The sequence below is a fragment of the Montipora foliosa genome, chromosome 2, assembly GCF_036669935.1.
Source record: "Montipora foliosa isolate CH-2021 chromosome 2, ASM3666993v2, whole genome shotgun sequence".
In the NCBI taxonomy this organism is placed as follows: Eukaryota; Metazoa; Cnidaria; class Anthozoa; order Scleractinia; family Acroporidae; genus Montipora; species Montipora foliosa.
In genome coordinates this window covers 49,547,022-49,562,114 of record NC_090870.1, presented here as the reverse complement: position 1 = coordinate 49,562,114, position 15,093 = coordinate 49,547,022, and the positions used below count along the sequence as shown (strand labels likewise).

The 15,093-nt window shown below is 40.3% G+C and overlaps 5 non-coding genes across 5 annotated transcripts; all 5 read left to right on the top strand.

The window, feature by feature from the left end:
• The first annotated feature begins 3,873 nt into the window (after positions 1–3,873).
• Trnak-uuu (transfer RNA lysine (anticodon UUU)) lies at positions 3,874–3,946 on the top strand. The gene has a single exon. It is a non-coding gene; the product is annotated as a tRNA-Lys (tRNA).
• A 4,073-nt stretch (positions 3,947–8,019) lies between these two features.
• Positions 8,020–8,092, top strand: Trnak-uuu (transfer RNA lysine (anticodon UUU)). Its single transcript has one exon. It is a non-coding gene; the product is annotated as a tRNA-Lys (tRNA).
• A 2,021-nt stretch (positions 8,093–10,113) lies between these two features.
• Trnak-uuu (transfer RNA lysine (anticodon UUU)) lies at positions 10,114–10,186 on the top strand. Its single transcript has one exon. It is a non-coding gene; the product is annotated as a tRNA-Lys (tRNA).
• Positions 10,187–12,201: 2,015 nt separating this feature from the next.
• Positions 12,202–12,274, top strand: Trnak-uuu (transfer RNA lysine (anticodon UUU)). Its single transcript has one exon. It is a non-coding gene; the product is annotated as a tRNA-Lys (tRNA).
• Positions 12,275–14,295: 2,021 nt separating this feature from the next.
• Positions 14,296–14,368, top strand: Trnak-uuu (transfer RNA lysine (anticodon UUU)). The gene has a single exon. It is a non-coding gene; the product is annotated as a tRNA-Lys (tRNA).
• Positions 14,369–15,093: the final 725 nt, after the last annotated feature.

Below are 15,093 nucleotides of genomic sequence, written 5' to 3'. Positions count from 1 at the left end.
ACAGAATAGTGATTTATCCGGTGCATAGCGTTATCCACCTTTTGAACAACCGGGCCCAGACAGTCTTAGTTCTTTTTCTTACGTACGTATCAGCTAAGTTGCGGAATGCGCTACCTGATTTTATCCCTACCACTGAGTTCACTGGTTTTAAAAGAGAATCCAGGGCCGCATTTTGTAATGCAGCTTTTCTGTTTAAGTAATATATATTGAAATATTATGTATTTAGTCATGAATCTGTATATGCTATGTATTTTAGTTGTAAATGTAATGTCTCGAAGACATTGGCTCCTGTAGTTATTCTGAAATTCGACACGAAATAAAGTTTATGCATGTAAGTATGTTACCTTCAGCAGTGCGCCTGCGTGCAGTTTGTAATCTGCGACTCCAGTGCTTACCATATGACAGATAAAATGACTTATCTCTTGAATATATAAGCGACTAAATCTTACGCTAAATTGTAATGACAAGGGCGGTCTGGAGCTGTGAGTAGGCGTGGGATTTGTCTCATATGGTTTAGGGGCCGACATATCTCTCCCTCAATGCCGTACCGGGAGGCGAGGTCGGTAGCAGAAAGCAGCGAAGGGCCAACTGCGTCCAAAAGCGATCGCACGGGCCTAAATCCCGGGATGACTCGTTTGGTACGACGCTCCAGCGCCATGTCTGGAGGTACTGCATTTTTCCTTTTTTGTTCAAACATGCGTAAATGATCAGGCTCTCCGATGGCCTAGCCTATCAAAAAAATTAAAATGCTGGTTTTTACAAGGAATTGATATTTCAGTCGATTCTACAGGTATAAACGTAACGTAAGAACCGCGCGTGTCTGGCCTTCTCGAGACAGAGGTGAGAGATGGTTTCATGCAGACTGGGACGCGTAAAATGCCCTGTTGTAAACATCAGTGGCGGTTCAGGAGTGAAGTTGTCTCTCTCGCCTTTCTGTGGCTAAATTCCAGGACCTCCCCACACAATTTGGGCAAGTTTTGGAAGCTAAAATCTTCAATCGGTGCTGTATTTTGCTCTTAGGGCTGGGTGACCCGACCCTTATAAAAAAATCCTTGAAAAAGCACGAGACTGGCTCAGGCTCATGAAATGTCTAAAGCGCTGCCGGAGGAAAAAGTAGTGAGAAGAATATTTCTAGCTAGATACTAAGGAGTACACCTGGTGTGTGATGTTAACGTAGACTTTTGATTTCTGAACAAGTTTTTATTATAGAAAATTCGGGACAAAGTAGACCTTTTTTCGCTGTTATCCCCGTAGCAAAATGCCGGCCTTCCGTAATTTGTCGTCAAAGAAACGGTTTAATGTAAATAAGGGAATACTGAGAATTATATTGCAAATTACCTGTCCTCTCACCACTTCAGTCAAACTCTACATCTCTATGCAATAAGTGCATTCAAAATCTTCTTATCCATGATCTTCGCGGAAATTACATCATCATTCTGTCTGTCCCTCAATAAACCTAAAACAACCAGTTATGGTACTATATTACTGTAATTCTATATACGTGCAGTCTCAAGCTATGATGATGCCTCCTTCAGTACCTTCATAAACTGTAGAAAAAGTTGCCACGACAACGATGTAATTTCACGAGTGAAATTATAAATTAATGCTCAAATTTCGCGCCAAAATTAAGGAGTAATTTGTCATCCATGTTATTAATACTGATATCTTGTTAATGTGCAATGAAATGGCGCAGTCCCTTTGCTTCTTTTGCAAGATAATTTGAGTCCAGAGTTCTATGAACATAACATTTCCCGTAGAAGCTGTGATAGCTGCGTTCTCAATCATTCATAAAAACTGCGCAACATTTTGTGTAACGTCGTGAGCCCGGTTAGCTCAGTCGGTAGAGCATCAGACTTTTAATCTGAGGGTCATGGGTCTTTATTGATCGTACGAGCAAAAATGAGAGTATTTATTTGAAGCACGGGCTATAGCTGAAAGAGGGAAATGATCGTAGCACTTACCTGGCTCGTAATCACTTCAACACGATCTCTTCTCTGAATTCACGATTACCGTGAATTTTAAATTTGCTTTGAATTCACCATTATCGTGAAGGCTTAACTGCAGAATAGTGATTTATCCGGTGGATAGCGTTATCCACCTTTTGAACAACCGGGCCCAGACAGTCTTAGTTCTTTTTCTTACGTACGTATCAGCTAAGTTGCGGAATGCGCTACCTGATTTTATCCCTACCACTGAGTTCACTGGTTTTAAAAGAGAATCCAGGGCCGCATTTTGTAATGCAGCTTTTCTTTTTAAGTAATATATATTGAAATATTATGTATTTAGTCATGAATCTGTATATGCTATGTATTTTAGTTGTAAATGTAATGTCTCGAACGCATTGGCTCCTGTAGTTAATCTGAAATTCAAGATGAAATAAAGTTTATGCATTCAGCAGTGCGCCTGCGTGCAGTTTGTAATCTGCGACTCCAGTGCTTACCATATGACAGATAAAATGACTTATCTCTTGAATATATAAGCGACTAAATCTTACGCTAAATTGTAATGACAAGGGCGGTCTGGAGGTGTGAGTAGGCGTGGGATTTGTCTCATATGGTTTAGGGGCCGACATATCTCTCCCTCAATGCCGTACCGGGAGGCGACGTCCGTAGCAGAAAGCAGCGGAGGGCCAACTGCGTCCAAAAGCGATCGCACGGGCCGAAATCCCGGAATGATTCGTTTGGTACGACGCTCCAGCGCCATGTCTGGAAGTACTGCATTTTTCTCTTTTGTTCAAACATGCGTAAATGTTCAGGCTCTCCGATGGTCTAGCCTACCAAAAAAATTAAGATTCTGGTTTTTACAAGGAATTGATATTTCAGTTGATTCTACAGGTATAAACGTAACCTAAGAACAGCCCGTGTCTGGCCTTCTCGAGACAGAGGTGAGAGATGGTTTCATGCAGACTGGGACGCCTAAAATACCCTGTTGTAAACATCAGTGGCAGTTCAGGAGTGAAGTTGTCTCTCTGGTCTTTCTGTGGACGAATTCCAGGACCTACCGATACAATTTGGGCAAGTTTTGAAAGCTAAAATCTTCAATCGGTGCTGTATTTTGCTCTTAGGGCTGGGTGACCCGACACTTATAAAAGAATCCTTGAAAAAGCACGAGACTGGCTCACGCTCATGAAATGTCTAAAGTGCGGCCGGAGGAAAAAGTAGTGAAAAGAAAAATTCTAGCCACATACTAAGGAGTATACCTGGTGTGTGATGTTAACTCAGACTTTTGATTTCTGATGCAGTTTTTTTTATAGAAACTTAAAATTCGGGACAAACTAAAGCTTTTTTCGCTGTTATCCTCGTAGCAAAAAGTTGGCCTTCCGTAATTTCTTGTCAAAGAAACGGTTTAATGTAAATAAGGGAATACTGAGATTTATATTTGCAAATTACCTGTCCTCTCACCACTTCAGTCAAACTCTACATCTCTATGCAATAAACGCATTCAAAATGTTCTTATGCACGATCTTCGCGGAAATTCCATGATCATTCTGTCTGTCCCTCAATAAACCTAAAACAACCAGTTATGGTACTATATTACTGTAATTCTATATACGTGCAGTCTCAAGCTATGATGATGCCTCCTTCAGTACTTTCATAAACTGTAGAAAAACTTGCCATGGCAACGATGTAACTTCACAAGTGAAATTATAAATTAATGCTTAAATTTCGCGCCAAAATTAAGGAGTAATTTGTCATCCATGTTATTAATACTGATATCTTGTTAATGTGCAATGAAATGGCGCAGTCCCTTTGCTTCTTTTGCAAGATAATTTGAGTCCAGAGTTCTATGAACATAACATTTCCCGTAGAAGCTGTGATAGTAGCGTTCTCAATCATTCATAAAAACTGCGCAACATTTTGTGTAACGTCGTGAGCCCGGTTAGCTCAGTCGGTAGAGCATCAGACTTTTAATCTGAGGGTCATGGGTTCAAGTCCCATATCGGGCGACTTTGTTTTAAGTTATTCTTTATTGATCGTACGAGCAAAAATGAGAGTATTTATTTGAAGCACGGGCTATAGCTGAAAGAGGGAAATGATCGTAGCACTTACCTGGCTCGTAATCACTTCAACACGATCTCTTCTCTGAATTCACGATTACCGTGAATTTTAAATTTGCTTTGAATTCACCATTATCGTGAAGGCTTAACTGCAGAATAGTGATTTATCCGGTGGATAGCGTTATCCACCTTTTGAACAACCGGGCCCAGACAGTCTTAGTTCTTTTTCTTACGTACGTATCAGCTAAGTTGCGGAATGCGCTACCTGATTTTATCCCTACCACTGAGTTCACTGGTTTTAAAAGAGAATCCAGGGCCGCATTTTGTAATGCAGCTTTTCTGTTTAAGTAATATATATTGAAATATTATGTATTTAGTCATGAATCTGTATATGCTATGTATTTTAGTTGTAAATGTAATGTCTCGAAGACATTGGCTCCTGTAGTTATTCTGAAATTCGAGATGAAATAAAGTTTATGCATGTAAGTATGTTACCTTCAGCAGTGCGCCTGCGTGCAGTTTGTAATCTGCGACTCCAGTGCTTACAATATGACAGATAAAATGAATTATCTCTTGAATATATAAGCGACTAAATCTTACGCTAAATTGTAATGACAAGGGCGGTCTGGAGCTGTGAGTAGGCGTGGGATTTGTCTCATATGGTTTAGGGGCCGACATATCTCTCCCTCAATGCCGTACCGGGAGGCGAGGTCGGTAGCAGAAAGCAGCGAAGGGCCAACTGCGTCCAAAAGCGATCGCACGGGCCGAAATCCCGGGATGACTCGTTTGGTACGACGCTCCAGCGCCATGTCTGGAGGTACTGCATTTTTCTCTTTTGTTCAAACATGCGTAAATGTTCAGGCTCTCCGATGGCCTAGCCTATCAAAAAAATTAAAATGCTGGTTTTTACAAGGAATTGATATTTCAGTCGATTCTACAGGTATAAACGTAACGTAAGAACCGCGCGTGTCTGGCCTTCTCGAGACAGAGGTGAGAGATGGTTTCATGCAGACTGGGACGCGTAAAATGCCCTGTTGTAAAGATCAGTGGCGGTTCAGGAGTGAAGTTGTCTCTCTCGCCTTTCTGTGGCTAAATTCCAGGACCTCCCGACACAATTTGGGCAAGTTTTGGAAGCTAAAATCTTCAATCGGTGCTGTATTTTGCTCTTAGGGCTGGGTGACCCGACCCTTATAAAAAAATCCTTGAAAAAGCACGAAACTGGCTCAGGCTCATCAAATGGCTAAAGCGCGGCCGGAGGAAAAAGTAGTGAGAAGAATATTTCTAGCTAGATACTAAGGAGTACACCTGGTGTGTGATGTTAACGTAGACTTTTGATTTCTGAACAAGTTTTTATTATAGAAAATTCGGAACAAAGTAGACCCTTTTTCGCTGTTATCCCCGTAGCAAAAGGCCGGCCTTCCGTAATTTGTTGTCAAAGAAACGGTTTAATGTAAATAAGGGAATACTGAGAATTATATTGCAAATTACCTGTCCTCTCACCACTTCAGTCAAACTCTACATCTCTATGCAATAAGCGCATTCAAAATCTTCTTATCCATGATCTTCGCGAAAATTACATCATCATTCTGTCTGTCCCTCAATAAACCTAAAACAACCAGTTATGGTACTATATTACTGTAATTCTATATACGTGCAGTCTCAAGCTATGATGATGCCTCCTTCAGTACCTTCATAAACTGTAGAAAAAGTTGCCACGACAACGATGTAATTTCACAAGTGAAATTATAAATTAATGCTCAAATTTCGCGCCAAAATTAAGGAGTAATTTGTCATCCATGTTATTAATACTGATATCTTGTTAATGTGCAATGAAATGGCGCAGTCCCTTTGCTTCTTTTGCAAGATAATTTGAGTCCAGAGTTCTATGAACATAACATTTCCCGTAGAAGCTGTGATAGCTGCGTTCTCAATCATTCATAAAAACTGCGCAACATTTTGTGTAACGTCGTGAGCCCGGTTAGCTCAGTCGGTAGAGCATCAGACTTTTAATCTGAGGGTCATGGGTCTTTATTGATCGTACGAGCAAAAATGAGAGTATTTATTTGAAGCACGGGCTATAGCTGAAAGAGGGAAATGATCGTAGCACTTACCTGGCTCGTAATCACTTCAACACGATCTCTTCTCTGAATTCACGATTACCGTGAATTTTAAATTTGCTTTGAATTCACCATTATCGTGAAGGCTTAACTGCAGAATAGTGATTTATCCGGTGGATAGCGTTATCCACCTTTTGAACAACCGGGCCCAGACAGTCTTAGTTCTTTTTCTTACGTACGTATCAGCTAAGTTGCGGAATGCGCTACCTGATTTTATCCCTACCACTGAGTTCACTGGTTTTAAAAGAGAATCCAGGGCCGCATTTTGTAATGCAGCTTTTCTTTTTAAGTAATATATATTGAAATATTATGTATTTAGTCATGAATCTGTATATGCTATGTATTTTAGTTGTAAATGTAATGTCTCGAACGCATTGGCTCCTGTAGTTAATCTGAAATTCAAGATGAAATAAAGTTTATGCATTCAGCAGTGCGCCTGCGTGCAGTTTGTAATCTGCGACTCCAGTGCTTACCATATGACAGATAAAATGACTTATCTCTTGAATATATAAGCGACTAAATCTTACGCTAAATTGTAATGACAAGGGCGGTCTGGAGGTGTGAGTAGGCGTGGGATTTGTCTCATATGGTTTAGGGGCCGACATATCTCTCCCTCAATGCCGTACCGGGAGGCGACGTCCGTAGCAGAAAGCAGCGGAGGGCCAACTGCGTCCAAAAGCGATCGCACGGGCCGAAATCCCGGAATGATTCGTTTGGTACGACGCTCCAGCGCCATGTCTGGAAGTACTGCATTTTTCTCTTTTGTTCAAACATGCGTAAATGTTCAGGCTCTCCGATGGTCTAGCCTACCAAAAAAATTAAGATTCTGGTTTTTACAAGGAATTGATATTTCAGTTGATTCTACAGGTATAAACGTAACCTAAGAACAGCCCGTGTCTGGCCTTCTCGAGACAGAGGTGAGAGATGGTTTCATGCAGACTGGGACGCCTAAAATACCCTGTTGTAAACATCAGTGGCAGTTCAGGAGTGAAGTTGTCTCTCTGGTCTTTCTGTGGACGAATTCCAGGACCTACCGATACAATTTGGGCAAGTTTTGAAAGCTAAAATCTTCAATCGGTGCTGTATTTTGCTCTTAGGGCTGGGTGACCCGACACTTATAAAAGAATCCTTGAAAAAGCACGAGACTGGCTCACGCTCATGAAATGTCTAAAGTGCGGCCGGAGGAAAAAGTAGTGAAAAGAAAAATTCTAGCCACATACTAAGGAGTATACCTGGTGTGTGATGTTAACGTAGACTTTTGATTTCTGATGCAGTTTTTTTTATAGAAACTTAAAATTCGGGACAAACTAAAGCTTTTTTCGCTGTTATCCTCGTAGCAAAAAGCTGGCATTCCGTAATTTCTTGTCAAAGAAACGGTTTAATGTAAATAAGGGAATACTGAGATTTATATTTGCAAATTACCTGTCCTCTCACCACTTCAGTCAAACTCTACATCTCTATGCAATAAACGCATTCAAAATGTTCTTATGCACGATCTTCGCGGAAATTCCATGATCATTCTGTCTGTCCCTCAATAAACCTAAAACAACCAGTTATGGTACTATATTACTGTAATTCTATATACGTGCAGTCTCAAGCTATGATGATGCCTCCTTCAGTACTTTCATAAACTGTAGAAAAACTTGCCATGGCAACGATGTAACTTCACAAGTGAAATTATAAATTAATGCTTAAATTTCGCGCAAAATTAAGGAGTAATTTGTCATCCATGTTATTAATACTGATATCTTGTTAATGTGCAATGAAATCGCGCAGTCCCTTTGCTTCTTTTGCAAGATAATTTGAGTCCAGAGTTCTATGAACATAACATTTCCCGTAGAAGCTGTGATAGTAGCGTTCTCAATCATTCATAAAAACTGCGCAATATTTTGTGTAACGTCGTGAGCCCGGTTAGCTCAGTCGGTAGAGCATCAGACTTTTAATCTGAGGGTCATGGGTTCAAGTCCCATATCGGGCGACTTTGTTTTAAGTTATTCTTTATTGATCGTACGAGCAAAAATGAGAGTATTTATTTGAAGCACGGGCTATAGCTGAAAGAGGGAAATGATCGTAGCACTTACCTGGCTCGTAATCACTTCAACACGATCTCTTCTCTGAATTCACGATTACCGTGAATTTTAAATTTGCTTTGAATTCACCATTATCGTGAAGGCTTAACTGCAGAATAGTGATTTATCCGGTGGATAGCGTTATCCACCTTTTGAACAACCGGGCCCAGACAGTCTTAGTTCTTTTTCTTACGTACGTATCAGCTAAGTTGCGGAATGCGCTACCTGATTTTATCCCTACCACTGAGTTCACTGGTTTTAAAAGAGAATCCAGGGCCGCATTTTGTAATGCAGCTTTTGTTTTTAAGTAATATATATTGAAATATTATGTATTTAGTCATGAATCTGTATATGCTATGTATTTTAGTTGTAAATGTAATGTCTCGAAGACATTGGCTCCTGTAGTTATTCTGAAATTCAAGATGAAATAAAGTTTATGCATGTAAGTATGTTACCTTCAGCAGTGCGCCTGCGTGCAGTTTGTAATCTGCGACTCCAGTGCTTACCATATGACAGATAAAATGACTTATCTCTTGAATATATAAGCGACTAAATCTTACGCTAAATTGTAATGACAAGGGCGGTCTGGAGCTGTGAGTAGGCGTGGGATTTGTCTCATATGGTTTAGGGGCCGACATATCTCTCCCTCAATGCCGTACCGGGAGGCGAGGTCGGTAGCAGAAAGCAGCGAAGGGCCAACTGCGTCCAAAAGCGATCGCACGGGCCTAAATCCCGGGATGACTCGTTTGGTACGACGCTCCAGCGCCATGTCTGGAGGTACTGCATTTTTCTCTTTTGTTCAAACATGCGTAAATGTTCAGGCTCTCCGATGGCCTAGCCGACCAAAAAAATTAAGATGCTGGTTTTTACAAGGAATTGATATTTCAGTTGATTCTACAGGTATAAACGTAACGTAAGAACCACGCGTGTCTTTTCTTCTCGAGACAGAGGTGAGAGATGGTTTCATGCAGACTGGGACGCGTAAAATGCCCTGTTGTAAACATCAGTGGCGGTTCAGGAGTGAAGTTGTCTCTCTGGCGTTTCTGTGGACGAATTCCAGGACCTACCGATACAATTTGGGCAAGTTTTAAAAGCTAAAATCTTCAATTGGTGCTGTATTTTGCTCTTAGAGCTGGGTGACCCGACACTTATAAAAAAATCCTTGAAAAAGCACGAGACTGGCTCAGGCTCACCAAATGGCTAAAGTGCGGCCGGAGGAAAAACTAGTGAGAAGAATATTTCTAGCCAGATACTAAGGAGTATACCTGGTGTGTGATGTTAACGTAGACTTTTGATTGCTGAACAAGTTTTTATTATAGAAAATTCAGGACAAAGTAGAGATTTTTTCGCTGTTATCCTCGTAGCAAAAAGCTGGCCTTCCGTAATTTCTTGTCAAAGAAACGGTTTAATGTAAATAAGGGAATACTTAGATTTATATTGCAAATTACTTGTCCTCTCACAACTTCAGTCAAACTCTACATCTCTATGCAATAAGCGCATTCAAAATCTTCTTATGCATGATCTTCGCGGAAATTACATGATCATTCTGTGTCCCTCAATAAACCTAAAACAACCAGTTATGGTACTATATTACTGTAATTCTCTATACGTGCCGTCTCAAGCTATGATGATGTCTCCTTCAGTACTTTCATAAACTGTAGAAAAAGTTGCCATGGCAACAATGTAATTTCACAAGTGAACTTATAAATTATTGCTCAAATTTCGCGCCAATATTAAGGAGTAATTTGTCATCCATGTTATTAATACTGCAATCTTGTTAATGTGCAATGAAATGGCGCAGTCCCTTTGCTTCTTTTGCAAGATAATTTGAGTCCAGAGTTCTATGAACATAACATTTCCCGTAGAAGCTGTGATAGCTGCGTTCTCAATCATTCATAAAAACTGCGCAACATTTTGTGTAACGTCGTGAGCCCGGTTAGCTCAGTCGGTAGAGCATCAGACTTTTAATCTGAGGGTCATGGGTTCAAGTCCCATATCGGGCGACTTTGTTTTAAGTTATTCTTTATTGATCGTACGAGCAAAAATGAGAGTATTTATTTGAAGCACGGGCTATAGCTGAAAGAGGGAAATGATCGTAGCACTTATCTGGCTCGTAATCACTTCAACACGATCTCTTCTCTGAATTCACGATTACCGTGAATTTTAAATTTGCTTTGAATTCACCATTATCGTGAAAGCTTAACTGCAGAATAGTGATTTATCCGGTGGATAGCGTTATCCACCTTTTGAACAACCGGGCCCAGACAGTCTTAGTTCTTTTTCTTACGTACGTATCAGCTAAGTTGCGGAATGCGCTACCTGATTTTATCCCTACCACTGAGTTCACTGGTTTTAAAAGAGAATCCAGGGCCGCATTTTGTAATGCAGCTTTTCTTTTTAAGTAATATATATTGAAATATTATGTATTTAGTCATGAATCTGTATATGCTATGTATTTTAGTTGTAAATGTAATGTCTCGAACGCATTGGCTCCTGTAGTTAATCTGAAATTCAAGACGAAATAAAGTTTATGCATTCAGCAATGCGCCTGCGTGCAGTTTGTAATCTGCGACTCCAGTGCTTACCATATGACAGATAAAATGACTTATCTCTTGAATATATAAGCGACTAAATCTTACGCTAAATTGTAATGACAAGGGCGGTCTGGAGCTGTGAGTAGGCGTGGGATTTGTCTCATATGGTTTAGGGGCCGACATATCTCTCCCTCAATGCCGTACCGGGAGGCGACGTCCGTAGCAGAAAGCAGCGGAGGGCCAACTGCGTCCAAAAGCGATCGCACGGGCCGAAATCCCGGAATGATTCGTTTGGTACGACGCTCCAGCGCCATGTCTGGAAGTACTGCATTTTTCTCTTTTGTTCAAACATGCGTAAATGTTCAGGCTCTCCGATGGTCTAGCCTACCAAAAAAATTAAGATTCTGGTTTTTACAAGGAATTGATATTTCAGTTGATTCTACAGGTATAAACGTAACCTAAGAACAGCCCGTGTCTGGCCTTCTCGAGACAGAGGTGAGAGATGGTTTCATGCAGACTGGGACGCCTAAAATACCCTGTTGTAAACATCAGTGGCAGTTCAGGAGTGAAGTTGTCTCTCTGGTCTTTCTGTGGACGAATTCCAGGACCTACCGATACAATTTGGGCAAGTTTTGAAAGCTAAAATCTTTAATCGGTGCTGTATTTTGCTCTTAGGGCTGGGTGACCCGACACTTATAAAAGAATCCTTGAAAAAGCACGAGACTGGCTCACGCTCATGAAATGTCTAAAGTGCGGCCGGAGGAAAAAGTAGTGAAAAGAAAAATTCTAGCCACATACTAAGGAGTATACCTGGTGTGTGATGTTAACGTAGACTTTTGATTTCTGATGCAGTTTTTTTTATAGAAACTTAAAATTCGGGACAAACTAAAGCTTTTTTCGCTGTTATCCTCGTAGCAAAAAGCTGGCCTTCCGTAATTTCTTGTCAAAGAAACGGTTTAATGTAAATAAGGGAATACTGAGATTTATATTTGCAAATTACCTGTCCTCTCACCACTTCAGTCAAACTCTACATCTCTATGCAATAAACGCATTCAAAATGTTCTTATGCACGATCTTCGCGGAAATTCCATGATCATTCTGTCTGTCCCTCAATAAACCTAAAACAACCAGTTATGGTACTATATTACTGTAATTCTATATACGTGCAGTCTCAAGCTATGATGATGCCTCCTTCAGTACTTTCATAAACTGTAGAAAAACTTGCCATGGCAACGATGTAACTTCACAAGTGAAATTATAAATTAATGCTTAAATTTCGCGCCAAAATTAAGGAGTAATTTGTCATCCATGTTATTAATACTGATCTCTTGTTAATGTGCAATGAAATGGCGCAGTCCCTTTGCTTCTTTTGCAAGATAATTTGAGTCCAGAGTTCTATGAACATAACATTTCCCGTAGAAGCTGTGATAGTAGCGTTCTCAATCATTCATATAAACAAAGCAAAATTTTGTGTAACGTCGTGAGCCCGGTTAGCTCAGTCGGTAGAGCATCAGACTTTTAATCTGAGGGTCATGGATTCAAGTCCCATATCGGGCGACTTTGTTTTAAGTTATTCTTTATTGATCGTACGAGCAAAAATGAGAGTATTTATTTGAAGCACGGGCTATAGCTGAAAGAGGGAAATGATCGTAGCACTTATCTGGCTCGTAATCACTTCAACACGATCTCTTCTCTGAATTCACGATTACCGTGAATTTTAAATTTGCTTTGAATTCACCATTATCGTGAAGGCTTAACTGCAGAATAGTGATTTATCCGGTGGATAGCGTTATCCACCTTTTGAACAACCGGGCCCAGACAGTCTTAGTTCTTTTTCTTACGTACGTATCAGCTAAGTTGCGGAATGCGCTACCTGATTTTATCCCTACCACTGAGTTCACTGGTTTTAAAAGAGAATCCAGGGCCGCATTTTGTAATGCAGCTTTTGTTTTTAAGTAATATATATTGAAATATTATGTATTTAGTCATGAATCTGTATATGCTATGTATTTTAGTTGTAAATGTAATGTCTCGAAGACATTGGCTCCTGTAGTTATTCTGAAATTCAAGATGAAATAAAGTTTATGCATGTAAGTATGTTACCTTCAGCAGTGCGCCTGCGTGCAGTTTGTAATCTGCGACTGCAGTGCTTACCATATGACAGATAAAATGACTTATCTCTTGAATATATAAGCGACTAAATCTTACGCTAAATTGTAATGACAAGGGCGGTCTGGAGCTGTGAGTAGGCGTGGGATTTGTCTCATATGGTTTAGGGGCCGACATATCTCTCCCTCAATGCCGTACCGGGAGGCGAGGTCGGTAGCAGAAAGCAGCGAAGGGCCAACTGCGTCCAAAAGCGATCGCACGGGCCTAAATCCCGGGATGACTCGTTTGGTACGACGCTCCAGCGCCATGTCTGGAGGTACTGCATTTTTCTCTTTTGTTCAAACATGCGTAAATGTTCAGGCTCTCCGATGGCCTAGCCGACCAAAAAAATTAAGATGCTGGTTTTTACAAGGAATTGATATTTCAGTTGATTCTACAGGTATAAACGTAACGTAAGAACCACGCGTGTCTTGTCTTCTCGAGACAGAGGTGAGAGATGGTTTCATGCAGACTGGGACTCGTAAAATGCCCTGTTGTAAACATCAGTGGCGGTTCAGGAGTGAAGTTGTCTCTCTGGCCTTTCTGTGGACGAATTCCAGGACCTACCGATACAATTTGGGCAAATTTTAAAAGCTAAAATCTTCAATCGGTGCTGTATTTTGCTCTTAGAGCTGGGTGACCCGACACTTATAAAAAAATCCTTGAAAAAGCACGAGACTGGCTCAGGCTCACCAAATGGCTAAAGTGCGGCCGGAGGAAAAACTAGTGAGAAGAATATTTCTAGCCAGATACTAAGGAGTATACCTGGTGTGTGATGTTAACGTAGACTTTTGATTGCTGAACAAGTTTTTATTATAGAAAATTCAGGACAAAGTAGAGATTTTTTCGCTGTTATCCTCGTAGCAAAAAGCTGGCCTTCCGTAATTTCTTGTCAAAGAAACGGTTTAATGTAAATAAGGGAATACTTAGATTTATATTGCAAATTACTTGTCCTCTCACAACTTCAGTCAAACTCTACATCTCTATGCAATAAGCGCATTCAAAATCTTCTTATGCATGATCTTCGCGGAAATTACATGATCATTCTGTGTCCCTCAATAAACCTAAAACAACCAGTTATGGTACTATATTACTGTAATTCTCTATACGTGCCGTCTCAAGCTATGATGATGTCTCCTTCAGTACTTTCATAAACTGTAGAAAAAGTTGCCATGGCAACAATGTAATTTCACAAGTGAACTTATAAATTATTGCTCAAATTTCGCGCCAATATTAAGGAGTAATTTGTCATCCATGTTATTAATACTGCAATCTTGTTAATGTGCAATGAAATGGCGCAGTCCCTTTGCTTCTTTTGCAAGATAATTTGAGTCCAGAGTTCTATGAACATAACATTTCCCGTAGAAGCTGTGATAGCTGCGTTCTCAATCATTCATAAAAACTGCGCAACATTTTGTGTAACGTCGTGAGCCCGGTTAGCTCAGTCGGTAGAGCATCAGACTTTTAATCTGAGGGTCATGGGTTCAAGTCCCATATCGGGCGACTTTGTTTTAAGTTATTCTTTATTGATCGTACGAGCAAAAATGAGAGTATTTATTTGAAGCACGGGCTATAGCTGAAAGAGGGAAATGATCGTAGCACTTATCTGGCTCGTAATCACTTCAACACGATCTCTTCTCTGAATTCACGATTACCGTGAATTTTAAATTTGCTTTGAATTCACCATTATCGTGAAAGCTTAACTGCAGAATAGTGATTTATCCGGTGGATAGCGTTATCCACCTTTTGAACAACCGGGCCCAGACAGTCTTAGTTCTTTTTCTTACGTACGTATCAGCTAAGTTGCGGAATGCGCTACCTGATTTTATCCCTACCACTGAGTTCACTGGTTTTAAAAGAGAATCCAGGGCCGCATTTTGTAATGCAGCTTTTCTTTTTAAGTAATATATATTGAAATATTATGTATTTAGTCATGAATCTGTATATGCTGTGTATTTTAGTTGTAAATGTAATGTCTCGAAGACATTGGCTCCTGCAGTTATTCCGAAATTCGAGATGAAATAAAGTTTATGCATGTAAGTATGTTACCTTCAGCAGTGCGCCTGCGTGCAGTTTGTAATCTGTGACTCCAGTGCTTACCATATGACAGATAAAATGACTTATCTCTTGAATATATAAGCGACTAAATCTTACGCTAAATTGTAATGACAAGGGCGGTCTGGAGCTGTGAGTAGGCGTGGGATTTGTCTCATATGGTTTAGCGGCCG